This window comes from Desmodus rotundus, chromosome 2, assembly GCF_022682495.2.
Source record: "Desmodus rotundus isolate HL8 chromosome 2, HLdesRot8A.1, whole genome shotgun sequence".
NCBI classification, from domain to species: domain Eukaryota; kingdom Metazoa; phylum Chordata; class Mammalia; order Chiroptera; family Phyllostomidae; genus Desmodus; species Desmodus rotundus.
In genome coordinates, this window is record NC_071388.1 from 11729284 (window position 1) to 11742053 (window position 12770).

Sequence of the window (12770 nt, forward strand, 5' to 3'; positions counted from 1 at the left end):
CCCTGGCTATGTCTGAAGTCCCTGAATGCTCCCAAAGCCAGAACCGCCTTTGCCTGGGGGGTGGGGCGGCAGCACAGCTTTTAACTTGCCTTTGTTACGCAAAGTACCTTAAAAGCCCTATCATCCATGTCCCTCTTCATGCAAACCACGTTTGGGGGGGTGGTTTCTTCCTATTTTTGAGGATCCCCGCTCTGTACTGCATTACATATATGTTAGTAAGTCCATCTTTTCCCAATCTGTCACTTATCAAGTGCCGATATATACAGGGTCTACCCTTGGCCTCTACGTTTTCCTCAGTTCACCTTTTGCCTACCGCTATAGTAATTTTACACTTTCACTGTTACATACTCAATGCCTATAAGAGGACCTAGAATATAAAAGTATTTAACAAATACTTGTTAAACGAGTGAGTTAATGCTGTTTTATAATAAGTTCTGAAATACAGTAAGATGAGTTCTCTCACCATTCTTCCTCAGGAGTGGGTCTTTGATCAATCATAGACATTTTAAATTCAGCTTGGTGAGTGACTTGAATAACAATGTTGGTTTTTAAGTCCAAATCATAAAAACCTTATAATTAATCTTCACCAATTATCAACATTTTGAAGTTGTGTTTCATACATTACACTTTTTTTCCTGGAATATTTTAAAACAAATCCCAGATACCATTCCATTTGTTAAGATGTACTTTGGTATTCATTTTCAAGAAATCCTGACTTTACATAATTTCAATGTTATTTCAAGCGAGACCAAATTAAAATTATTCCTTAATATAGTACCTATCAGTACTTTCTTTTCTTTTTCTTTTTTTTAAGATTTTATTTTATTTATTTTTAGAGAGAGGGGAAGGGAAGAAGAAAGAGAGGGAGAGAAATACCAATGTGTGGTTGCCTCTCACACACCCCCTACTGGCGACCTGGACTGCAACCCAGGCATGTACTGTCACTGGGAATTGAACCGGTGACTCTTTAGTTCACAGGCCTGCACTCAATCCACTGAGATACATCAACTAGGGCCGGTGCTTTATTTTCAAATGTCTCAAAGTTTTTTGTTTTTTAAAATTTTTATCCTTGATTAGTTCCATGAGATTCGCAGCACGAACTTCCCACAGCTTTTGGCTGATTTGTTTCTACTCTCTCTCCGTTGCTCTCTCTCTCTCTCTCTCTCTGTGTCTCTCAAAAGCAGTCTCTTCCTCCATTTACTAAGTCATTTCCAAGACCAATTTTTGATTGTGATGTTTAATTAGCTAAAATTACTGAGTATTTAGAATGCATAAATAAATACAAAGTGATAAACTTCCAGCCAGTGAGCACAGTTAATGATGAAAATGTGAAAACTAAGTCAAGATAGGGCTAATAATAGTGGCAAAATCCAGAACCCACCTTCCAGAACCTTAGGAGTGATTGACATTCTGTCCCACAGATGTTGCTTGTTTGATCTGTCACGGTTCACAGTACACCTGCATCCCCACCCTCTCATTCCTCACCTTCATCTCTTACCTGTCTAAGGCAGTTCCATCTCCAGGCTGTGTGGGCCAAATTTATTGACCAACAAGAAGCTGGCGAAAGACAACAGACATGACTGCAGATTGTTCTTGCTTACTTCTTGGGATATGCTTCCCTTGCCTCCCAGGACTCAAAATGTATGACCCTTTTTTCCATGTATACTTGTATTCTTTTAAAATTTTATGATAAATATTTTAAAACAATTTAAGGTTTAGCCATCAAACATTCTGTCTTCAATAAAGCAGAAAAAAACCAGATTGCATTTTAAAGGAATAAGTTGGCCCAGAATACCATGCTATTTGTGATGGTTTTGTTATTCCAAAAACGAATTCCTTTTTCAACTGGCATTTGCAGGTTGAGGGACTAATTTGTCTTCTAACATCTTCAGTACCTGGAAACTAAAAATTGACTGACATGAGCTTGCAGTATGAGACTGGGTTTCTTAAATGGGCATGCTTCCGAAAATATGCGAAGGATTTTGACTTACCTTTTGGAAACCACGCTCTCAACCCCAAAAGCCACTTGCTTATTAATAATACTGTTTCAGAAAAAATAAACACACAAGTTCATCACCTCTTGGGACTTCTAGTCATTCTGCACATATCCCATCATTCTGCGATGAAGTCATTTATTTCTTCGCAATCTGAATAGCTTTAATCAGATCAAAATGTTCTCTCTAAAGAATTTTTTTCCAGTTCAAGGAAAGAATTCAAACATTCTTTTAAAAACTCTGTACAATATACCACATTGTAATTTACTTTACATCAACAAAGTGCAAAAATAGACATGTTCAAATTCTATTTTGAAAGTCTGCTCTCATTGAACTAGTTTAGAACCTGATTAGAAATATATATGTCCTTACTTCCATTATAATAAAGCTGGCAATATGTTTCAAGCAGTCCACTCTGTGACATGTGTTTCAAAACTAACAAATCATATAACTATGGAATCTTGGAGTGCTCCTTTTTATTGGGTTGGTTTGTGCTTTTCCACGCTTTGAAAGCAACGACCTTGACTAAAATATCAATTGTGCCTTGATCAGAAAATTAATTATCCCATTGGTGACATTATGGATATGAGAAGGGATAACAGACTATTCATAATTTTTCAGGACATAAGGCACAAACTCAAATTATCCACACTGAGATATACAGGGTGGAGCAAAAGCAGCTTTACAGTTACGAGGACACAAAACAAGGTTTATTCTGGTATTACTATAGAGACATTGATAAATATGCCAAAGACTGAATATTATCTCCCATTATGAAAAGCCTGAGCAGTTTTCTCCACAATTCACTTAATTGACTCTCTAATAAATATTCTTCTTTTAAAAGGCTCAAAATATGTTTTCTTAAAGGTATAATGTTTAGTTATGGTTTATTTGTTAAACTTAGTTTTCCCTGTCTGGAATCACTAACACTAAAGCCCATGATGACTAGGAGTACGAGTCAATGTGGTTTTCCTTTTCTTTTTTGTCCAATGAAAACTATTTCTAGCTCAAGCAGTCTACATATGGGAATTAATGAGAGGAAATAGCGCTCCCTGACCAGACCATAAACATTCAACATGATTATGTTAAATTACTGTTCCAAGAAGCTAAACAATTGCTATGTTCCATATTTTGAGATATGTTAGCAAAATCTCAGTACATAACGATGGAATCTACTTTGTCCAGGGCACCAAAGAAAATACACTGAAATAAAATATCCAGGCCTAACCTCAATATAATTATAATTTTCTTAGAGTTCAAGGCATGCTTACAACAACAGCAACAAAAAAGAAATAGGAAGCAATAAATGACAATGGAGATAATTAACACCAGAAAGGAGTTCACTGTGGGGCAGTGTCATCACGGACCTGATGGCCTGAACTTGATCTTAATGAATTAAAAGATTCAAAAGAGAAAAGCATTTAAAGTATGGTTCAAGGTTAAAGGCATAATTTTTGTGTGTGTCAGTAACATGTGGTCTTAAACATAGCCAGGCAGGGTTTTTCAATCTTTTTGGGCTGATCTCACATAAAGTTGAGAACTTGCCTTGCAGCGAGGCAGATGCACTTGAATGTAGCCCTAGAAAGAGGCCTCCTCCAAGGGTCAAAGGAGAGTTTAGATTCTCTCATCTGCATTCCATCCTTGTCCACTCCCTGGAGGTGGACAACCAGGCATTTGTGAAGCGGGCATTCGTCCACTGCTAAGAACCGCTCTGGAACGATTTGTTCAAATCGAGCAAGTTACAGAGAAACCATCTGTCGGTGACTACTTTTGCATGAAATTTTGAATACACTTGAAAAAACGTCCTAGAGGCAAGATTCTCTTCTTTGTCACAAGTAATCCTGAGACAAATGGGCCTCCAGCTAGAATTGATTCACTGGAAATGTACAAACAGCTCTTAATCCTCTCCTTCATCTGTCTCTAAATATGCACTGCTGCCCTTCAAGTTGTTTAAAAAATCTGTGTCAGATGTGTGACCCCTCTTCCTGTCGTATTAGGGGCCCTTTTAATGTAATCAACATTGGCTCTGGATGCTCAAGTTGTGTGAGAATCTAATTTTAGATGGGGAGGTCTGGGTTAGAGTCAGCGGGGCAAGCACTATAAACAAAGGATGTTTCTAAACAAAACGGGGCACTTGCCTTCAAGTTATCTGCCCACCCCCCAGAGATTTTGCCTTTTCACTAGTGAAGGGGTTTGCAGTGGGAGAGTGACTCAACCTTGTACGGGAGCTCAGTGTGAGGGCGGCATCCCCTGCACTGCTGTTTGAAGTATAAATCGATACGATCTTATCAAATAGCTCCAGCAATATGGAATTTAGCAATACATGTTCAGAAACTTCAAAGAATTTGCACCACTTCACTCTGCAATTCTCAACTTTAAAAAATGCTATCAACAAGAATAGAAATATCTTCAGAAAGAAAATATAAAAAACGAAAGTGCTTATTGCTGGACAGTAGAATTATGAGTGATTTTTTTAAATGTCAAACTTATCCTGTCCAGCTCATTGATTCAGGTATCTAGCAAATGGGACTGTTTCTTACCACTTGTATTTTCACTATTGAGGAGCATATCTAAATTTTTTTTTCTCATCATTTGCACACACAGGCACACACACTCCTCCTGAAAGAAGACAAGGACCTTCTAGCAAAACAGTCCACAGCACTTCCTTTTCAAACGGACAAGTGGATTTTAAAGGTATAATTGAACCTAAGTCTTTGAGTCATACCTCTCAGCCTTGTTTGACTTAGATCATTTCTTCCTTCCCATGAAAATACAAATATTCACAGTCTGATATGACTCAATGAAACAAAGAGGTAGTGGGGTTCCATTCATTGTGAGCAAATGCTCATAGTCATTTCAATGTAGATGCATGCAAAATTATTTCCTAATTTTTATCTTCAATTACACTTGCTTTGGTATCATTAGAAATTAAAAAAAGAGAATACACCTATTAACACACCTGTACCTTGATGATGAAATACAACTATGGAAATATTTTGTTCATATCAAAAGTTACTTTTTATTTATAATGTATAATTTAGTCTTATACTATGTTATTAACAGCTATATATAATATTTATTAAATATTATTCTGTGATAAAATTATTTTATTTGAGTATCTTAACACAGTACTATGTGATAATACTGTCTTACTATATAATACCATTTAGGTATATTGATAATAATAAAGTATTTTATTAAATTGTATTTTATCAAAACCATTTTATTAAAGTCAGCCAATCAGTTTATAGCACTTGTAGTTTATAGCACTTGTAGTTTATAGCACTTGTAGCTTATAGCACTTGTAGCTTATAGCACTTCTAGTTTCCAATTTGATTAAAATGTAAACATTTAGTCTGTGCTCATAGCTTCTGCTAAAGGGTAACGACCTGGTGCCTGGGGCTTCTGACAGTGGGAACAAAATCAGTTACAATGGTGACAAAGATTAGGTAAATTGTCTTAAATAGCAAATTTTTATGAAAATAAAATTACAGAAAAGTAACTTGTATAAGCATTTCATTTTTAGTAATTACTAGAGTATAAATATTTTCTACCTTTTCAACTTCAGATATTCAAACTGAAAGCTAGTTAATGAATTTGACCCCAACATACATATATATATTTATATACTTAGTTATAAATATAACTAGTTATAAATAGATATAAAGTTATATATATCATGTAGATGATATGTAACTAGTTACAAACATAACTAGTTATAAATATCTGTGCATAGTTATATATATCACACAGATGAATCACATAGTCTATATAAGAATGTTAGCTCTGGAAAAGACCAGCAAAGTCGTCTATTCTAGATATTTATCTTTTTAAGTACATGGAGGTAGTCACTTAACTAACAGTAGATATGAGAATAGAACCCAGGGCTCCACAACTCCACTCCAGGACATTTCCTAATGTCCACACTTAATCTGCAAAACCCTGGGAGGGACTTAAACTTGAGACGAGGCCATGTAGTCCCAAAACTAACAAACAAATGCAGACAAATGCAAACAAATGCTTCTTCTCATGTTGTGTCCAGAATGTACCATGCACTTGATGCCAGAACTCATTATAAAGTGTAGAAAAGTCAAAGAGGAATAAATTATGGAAGATTTACTGAGCTTCAGGTTCTCTGTAAGGCTCTTTAAATGTGTAACTTATTTACCTGTGACGACCGCCTTCAGAATGATACATTGCTACCCCTGTGTGGTAGAAATGAAAATACTGAGGTTCATAGGTCCAAGAAACAAATTTATTGTAGTAAAATCAGAATTTTAACCATACTCTGCTTGATTATAAAAGTCCAAGTTCTCTTTACTAAATCAAAAGGTATCTATAAGATTCTTTACTAGAGTATTTGGCTTAAGATTGAATAAATTATTATTATTATTATTATTACTATTATTCTATCTTTAGAGGGAAGGATCAATATCACCCTGTAAAGCGATGTCTATTGGTCAGGTAAAGGATTCGTTCTCGTTTTTAACTTAGTCACCATGCTTGAGGTAGGAAACAAATGACACACCCAAAATGGGATTGTTTTAAGAAATTGGTTTGACGGCAAGAGTAAACAAAGGTATAGACTTACTAGAGGGAAACCTCAGAGGAAGCTGGACCAGCACAGTGAGGCTGTAACTGAGCCTAGACTCAATAACAGGGACAGGTTGCCAGAACCTGAAAGGGGAAGAATTGCAGGGAACGCATTGCCTTAAGAGGAGTAATGATTTCTGCCTAGAAGCAAACTCACAGGACAATGTCCAAGGAGTTTAATACCTTAACTTCAGGCTCATTCATCCCTCTCTCAGAGGTCAGTGTGGACTCCTCAGGGGTTAACTTAATCACAAACTCAAAGCAAGCAAATTAGGTGGCAGAGTGCCAGCAACGCAAGGCCCACTCATGGTTTATTACCAGAAAAACAGCAGCATTCAGAACAAGGAGAGAGATGGTATGTACTGCGTTGGTCACGTGGCACGTATTTGCTCATTTCTGAGAAATTCATTTCAAGAAAAAAAATTCATTGTAAAAAATGAAAGAAGGAATACCCAAATAGTTCAGACAAGCTTGACACTGAGAATGAAAAACGAGTTCTAACAAAGGGAAAAGAAAAGGGAAAGTACAATATGGAAAAAGTGTATCAACAAGTCATCTATGGTTAATGAAGGAACAGAAATACCACTCAGATTATTTCAAGCAAAACAGGGAGAACTTGACTCACTTAACTAAAAAGAACAAGAGAGTCCTGCTTTGTTCATGTGCAGGTCCCTGGAATCCTAACTGTACTGGGGACACAATGTATACTTCTGGTCACCCCAACCCCATGCCACCAAGATAGTCTCACCAAGGCCGCAGGGAGTACAGGAAGCAGAGAGCAGAGAGGCGATGTGGCAGAGGACAACATCGTCACTGTAGGTCGTGAGCATCATCCTTAAAAGATTCTCCTGAGAAAAGAGAATTAAAATCGATCTATGTAGGCCCCTTAGACTGAATCTGAACAATGCCAGGAAGTCAGATATTGACTAAATTATTTAAATCTGTGTAGAAATGAAATTGTCAGGGAGGTACCATCACTAGGAGTATGTCAGCAAAAATTTCTTACTCGTTCTCTGTAGCAGACATCTTTCTAGCTCTAAGGGTCTCTGTGTGATCTATCGTGGAGTAGATGTTAGAAACATGGTACTCTTTTTCCATCGAGCATTTAAAATTCCTTTTCTTTCTCCACCATTATCTCGCAGAGTGGAACAAGGGAAGAGAGCCTCTTGCTTCAGGTGCAATGTTAGTGAAATGAACCAGTGAGGGATGTATTAGAATGCACAAAATATACACCAACTGGCTTAATGAGTAGGCGGTAGGAAGAGCAGAAAGAAATGCTTTCTCTTATACCCATAAACACTAATCACTCTGTCCTTTGCAGAAAGAAAGGTAAAGAACTAAAGCACTCATCAGTATTACATAACCTCACGCAGTTCCCAGTAAGAAAAAGGCTTTGGTAAAACCTTAAAAAGGATCACTTGTCATCTCAGCCAGTGCTACTTCTGGATAAGCACTGCAGCTGTCCAAAAGGTCTTGTGCTCTGTTCTGTTTAAAAACAAGACACAAACAGGCAAAGAAATCAGTCCAGTATTTTGTAAAGAATTTAGACAGGATTAAATAAGAGCAGGATAGTTCATAAACAAAGAATGAGTGTTTGTTCATAAAATCACATAATATCTGAGATTAAAATTAAGAATGCCCTTGAAGGAAGTAGTACAAAGACCAGATATTTAATGTGCTTTTCTAAGATAAAATTTATTATTACAGATAAGTGTGCATAATCATACACTAGTGTTTTCATACAATTCCCGTATTGATTGTTCCTCACCCTTACACGTGAGTTAACCTCCGGCAAAGACAATAAAAATGCATTGTGCATTCTTGGGACTTCCTAAAAAGCTACAAAATGACTTACATAGTTTATTACCCACATTTTAAAATTAATCTAAATATAAATGTCTCTGAACAAATAGGAATTATGCTTAGTTTTATACCAAGATACCCTGGGATGACACTTACCTGCTCATACCCTTTATTTGTGGGATAGGAAAGATAAACCATTTCTCTATTTCATAGGGATCTTGGAGTAACTTAGGTTACACTGAGGGAAATTCAGTGACCTTCTTAGAAGAAATCCCTATAAATTTTTTAAAGGTATTCTTGTTAATTATAAAACACTATTAACTGAATTTCTCTGGGAATAGAATGTTCTAGTTAATTTAATTGTCTGCTTTCTCTTAAGCACTAATGGATAAAACAATTTTATTTTGTCTACAATGTTAAAACGGTTTATAAAACCTCTTGGGGCAGCATTTTTTTTCTTGTCTAAACACAGTCCAGTCAACAATAAATAGCCCTCCATGTGATGATTTACAATTTGATAATACTATTTACACAGTATTTATAATGTTTGAAAAATTGAACTAAGCTTGTATTGACACCAAATGAGAAGGTTTGCTGACTGACCATCCCTGAAATAAATTGCTTTTTCAATGTCCTCTTTATTTGTATTTTAAGATTGTAGTCATTGTAATTTTATTGTTACCTATTATCCTTCATAGCAAGCTTATTGGAAAATTGCAGGGAGAAAGTACTATAAATTTGAAGGAATTCAATGGAATATTAAGAAAAACAGTAAATGTAATCAATTTCACAATAAAAAGATTAAAAAGTCTGTGTGGGGAGCAAAGTGCTTTATCTTTATGTCTCATTATGGTCAAATATATGTTCTACCGATGTTTTCAACTGGGAGACAGTTCATTTTCGTCTTCTCTGTCTTTTCTTTATTTAGAGGCCAATGTTAAACAATTATGTTCCTATACTTTGAGTAAACAGCTAATTATCTGGTTTTACTGAATTTTCAGATTACAAATCTGATTGTCCCCAATGTCTGGCCTTTCCAACATTATTTAACTTCTTTAAATCGAGGTATTATCAGCAGAAAGCTAGTAAGTGTTAGTTCATTTTTCTAGTCATTGTAGCTATACATTAATTCATTAATCTTTAGACCATGTAGCTGGAGCCAGACCACAGGCAGAAGATTTCTGTTTCTGGCTAGGATGTAGAAAGGTGGAAGGAACATTACTCTCTTCTAATGAGATGAAGAGATAAGAGATAAAGAGATAATGAGATAAAGTACAAAGTCATAACTTTTCCTAAGCCTATCAGAAAGCTAAGGTCGCTTTTCAACCAAATTATTTAAATTCCAAAGATAAACATGCCCCTCCAAAAGAACATAAGACACAAATACTAGCTTACTCGGGTCAAATAGTTGAGGGAAGAAGAGGCTGCTTAGCAGCTGCTATAAAAGTAAATAAGATAAACACAAGAGAAAATCTGGAGGCAGGGTTAACGACCAAAAAGAGCTCCTCTTGTTGGTGCAAGCTTGCAGAAAATGATCATTAGCTGCTGACGGGGGACGTTATGCTACCTACTTCCCTTGACATTTCTCTCCTATGAAACAAAACCCCGAAGCTCCAGGAGGAGCAAGAAAAAGCTGTTTAACTTAAGGGTAGAGGAAAACCCATTGTCACTGGGGCAAGGGCAGGAAAAAATCCCTCTACTCCAGGTTGGGGGGGAGAAAACTACCATTGGCCTAGAATACTATATCTATGCCCAATTGGATATTTGCTTCCAGTGGAGTAGGATCAAAGAATACTCGACAAAGACTGACATAGATCAGGACATTGTTTGGCTGACATAGGAGAAAGAACGCTGAGAAATACCTCCTACTTTCTTCTCCACATGCCAGATCTTAGTAAGCTGAGGCTGAACCTAAACAATAGTAAACGGTTGCCAGCCACTACCCCTAGACCAGAATCCAGCAGCAGGAAAAAGCAGTCGACCACTGGGGGAGGAAGATAGCCAGGAACGAGACCCCGGCTGCAGTGCGGGGAGGCAGAGATGATGAAAGTTGAGAGTATTACAAACCCTGAGAAAAATACAAAACACAAAAACTACCTGCTGCTCCAGCCAACACTTTGAGCACAAGGCAACAGTATTGCTAACAGTATGTGAAGACTGCAACAATGTAGACAAAATAGCAACAATAAAACCCCAACACTCTTCAACTGAGAAATGTTCGGTTGACCTAGAAGTAGGCAGAAAGAAGGAAACAGAAGAATGAAAAGCAAAGTGAAGAGAAAGCAAACAAATAATAAAGTGGTAGGCATAATTCCAAATATCAGTATAGCTGAACCTCAGTTTTTGAACTTCATTTGTTCTGGAAGATTGTTCAAGAAGTGATTTGTTTGAAAACTGAATCATGCCTGAAAGACATGTGACTGATCAAACAGATATCAGCACGAAAGGATATTGGATTGAGAACTGAAGGTTTTTTTTTTTTTTTCTGGCAACTGAGACATTTTTTCCATGAACAACTTGGTTGAGAACTGAGTTCTTTGGGATGGGAGACTTTTGAGAACGGAGGTTTGACTGTAATTATATTAAGTATAACTTGTCTAAACAAATCAATTAAAATCCAGAGATTGTTGGAATGGGTAAAAAATAAATCCAAATATATTCTGTATATTATATATATTATATCCAAATAATATGTGTAAGAAGTCACTTAATATACTGATATAAATAAGTTAAAAGTACAAGGATGGGAAAAGAGACATCATAGAAACATTAATCAAAAGGAAACTGAAGTGACTAAATGAGTAACAGATAAAGTAAAATTCAAAGCAGAGAAATTAAACCAGGAACAGAGATATTACATAATAATGAGTCAACTCACTGAGAAGATATAAAAATCTTAATTGTACTTTAAAATGGAGCTTCAAAATACATACAGCCAAAACTGACCCAATGGAAAGGGAACATGCACAGATCCACTATTACCGTTGATTCCTACTTTCTCAGTAACCAATAGAATACACGGAAAGGAAACCACTCAGAGATGGGCTTGTTTGATGATGACTTAGAAACCCTGACCTTAAGCACCATACTAGATAACCAATATGGGAACTGAAACATTGGCTAGCTTATGTTTTTACACTGTCTCTGTGTGGGATTAGCAAAATGTATACATATTGGTTATTTTCTTGCTGAATTGGACAGTAAAAGCAGTATCATATGCGCATGCATATCCCTCCTCAGCACACATATGCCCAATCTCAGTACCTTCACAACACCTCTTCGGAAGCTCACAGCATTTGATGCTTCTGTATATACAGCACGAGGATACAAAACAGTGAGACAGTTCCCTGCCATGGTCTTAACGTTTACTTTGTGTTGTAAACATGGACCACTTTGTATTTAAAAATAGAGAGCAGTTTAAGAAAATTTTAATGGAATTTAAAAGCAAGCTTGATAAAAGTCTCAAGTTTGATTACCTGACCTGGCCAGGGGGGGTGTCAGTCAATTTAAATCAGAACAGCTGACGCTCTAGGGACAGAATCCGATGAAGGTCTATGGTGTCCTGATTTGACCAATAATTTGGTGCTTGTCTAACCGAACTTCTCAAACTCTTGGCTCCATTTTCATCTTGGGGAGGGACTGAGCACTGTGTTGATGAAATGTGAACGAGGTGAAAATGTTCCGCTGGCTACTCTCAGACTCCTCTGCTGAGTCCCTGCTCAGAACTTTTATAACCCTCTGAGCAAAAACAAAGAAATTCAGACTTATCTTTCTAAGAAGGCCCTTTGCATAAGTTCTGTTTTTGCCTAATCATGCCAATTTTGCCAGCTCCAAGGACTATCTCTTTTGAGAACAATTCTGAAAACAGTTTTCTCTGCCTCATTAGAGTTCAAATATGTCCCAGGATAACAGGTGGAAATCAACTGGTTCTTGCTCACAATCTGTCCTCTTCCTTTTCCAACATGGGGCAACTTCCCGTTCTGTTGATCAAGAGCACATGTGTCTCACTTCTAGAGAGGCTTTCCCAATGCCCTCCCACCACCCCCTGCCACTAGCGGGGTCTTTCAGGTGACAGATGAGGAGCAGAAAAGAACCTTCATCTTTTTCTATAGAGAATGTCACAAATATAAGGTTGAGAAATCTTACTGATACTGTACATGGACTCAAACAGCTGAATGGTGGGCTTGCAACATTCACCCAATAAGGGCAGCAAGAGCTCAACTGCACTGTTATCTTCTTGCACATCCATGGATGTCCTTACCAAGATGCCTTTTTGGTGGTCTTTAAGGGAAAAAAGGATGCTTAACTGTGGTACTAAGACATATTCTTATAAACTTGATTTTGCAAAAGAAAAAAAAAACTTCCCTGTTTTCCTCTCTT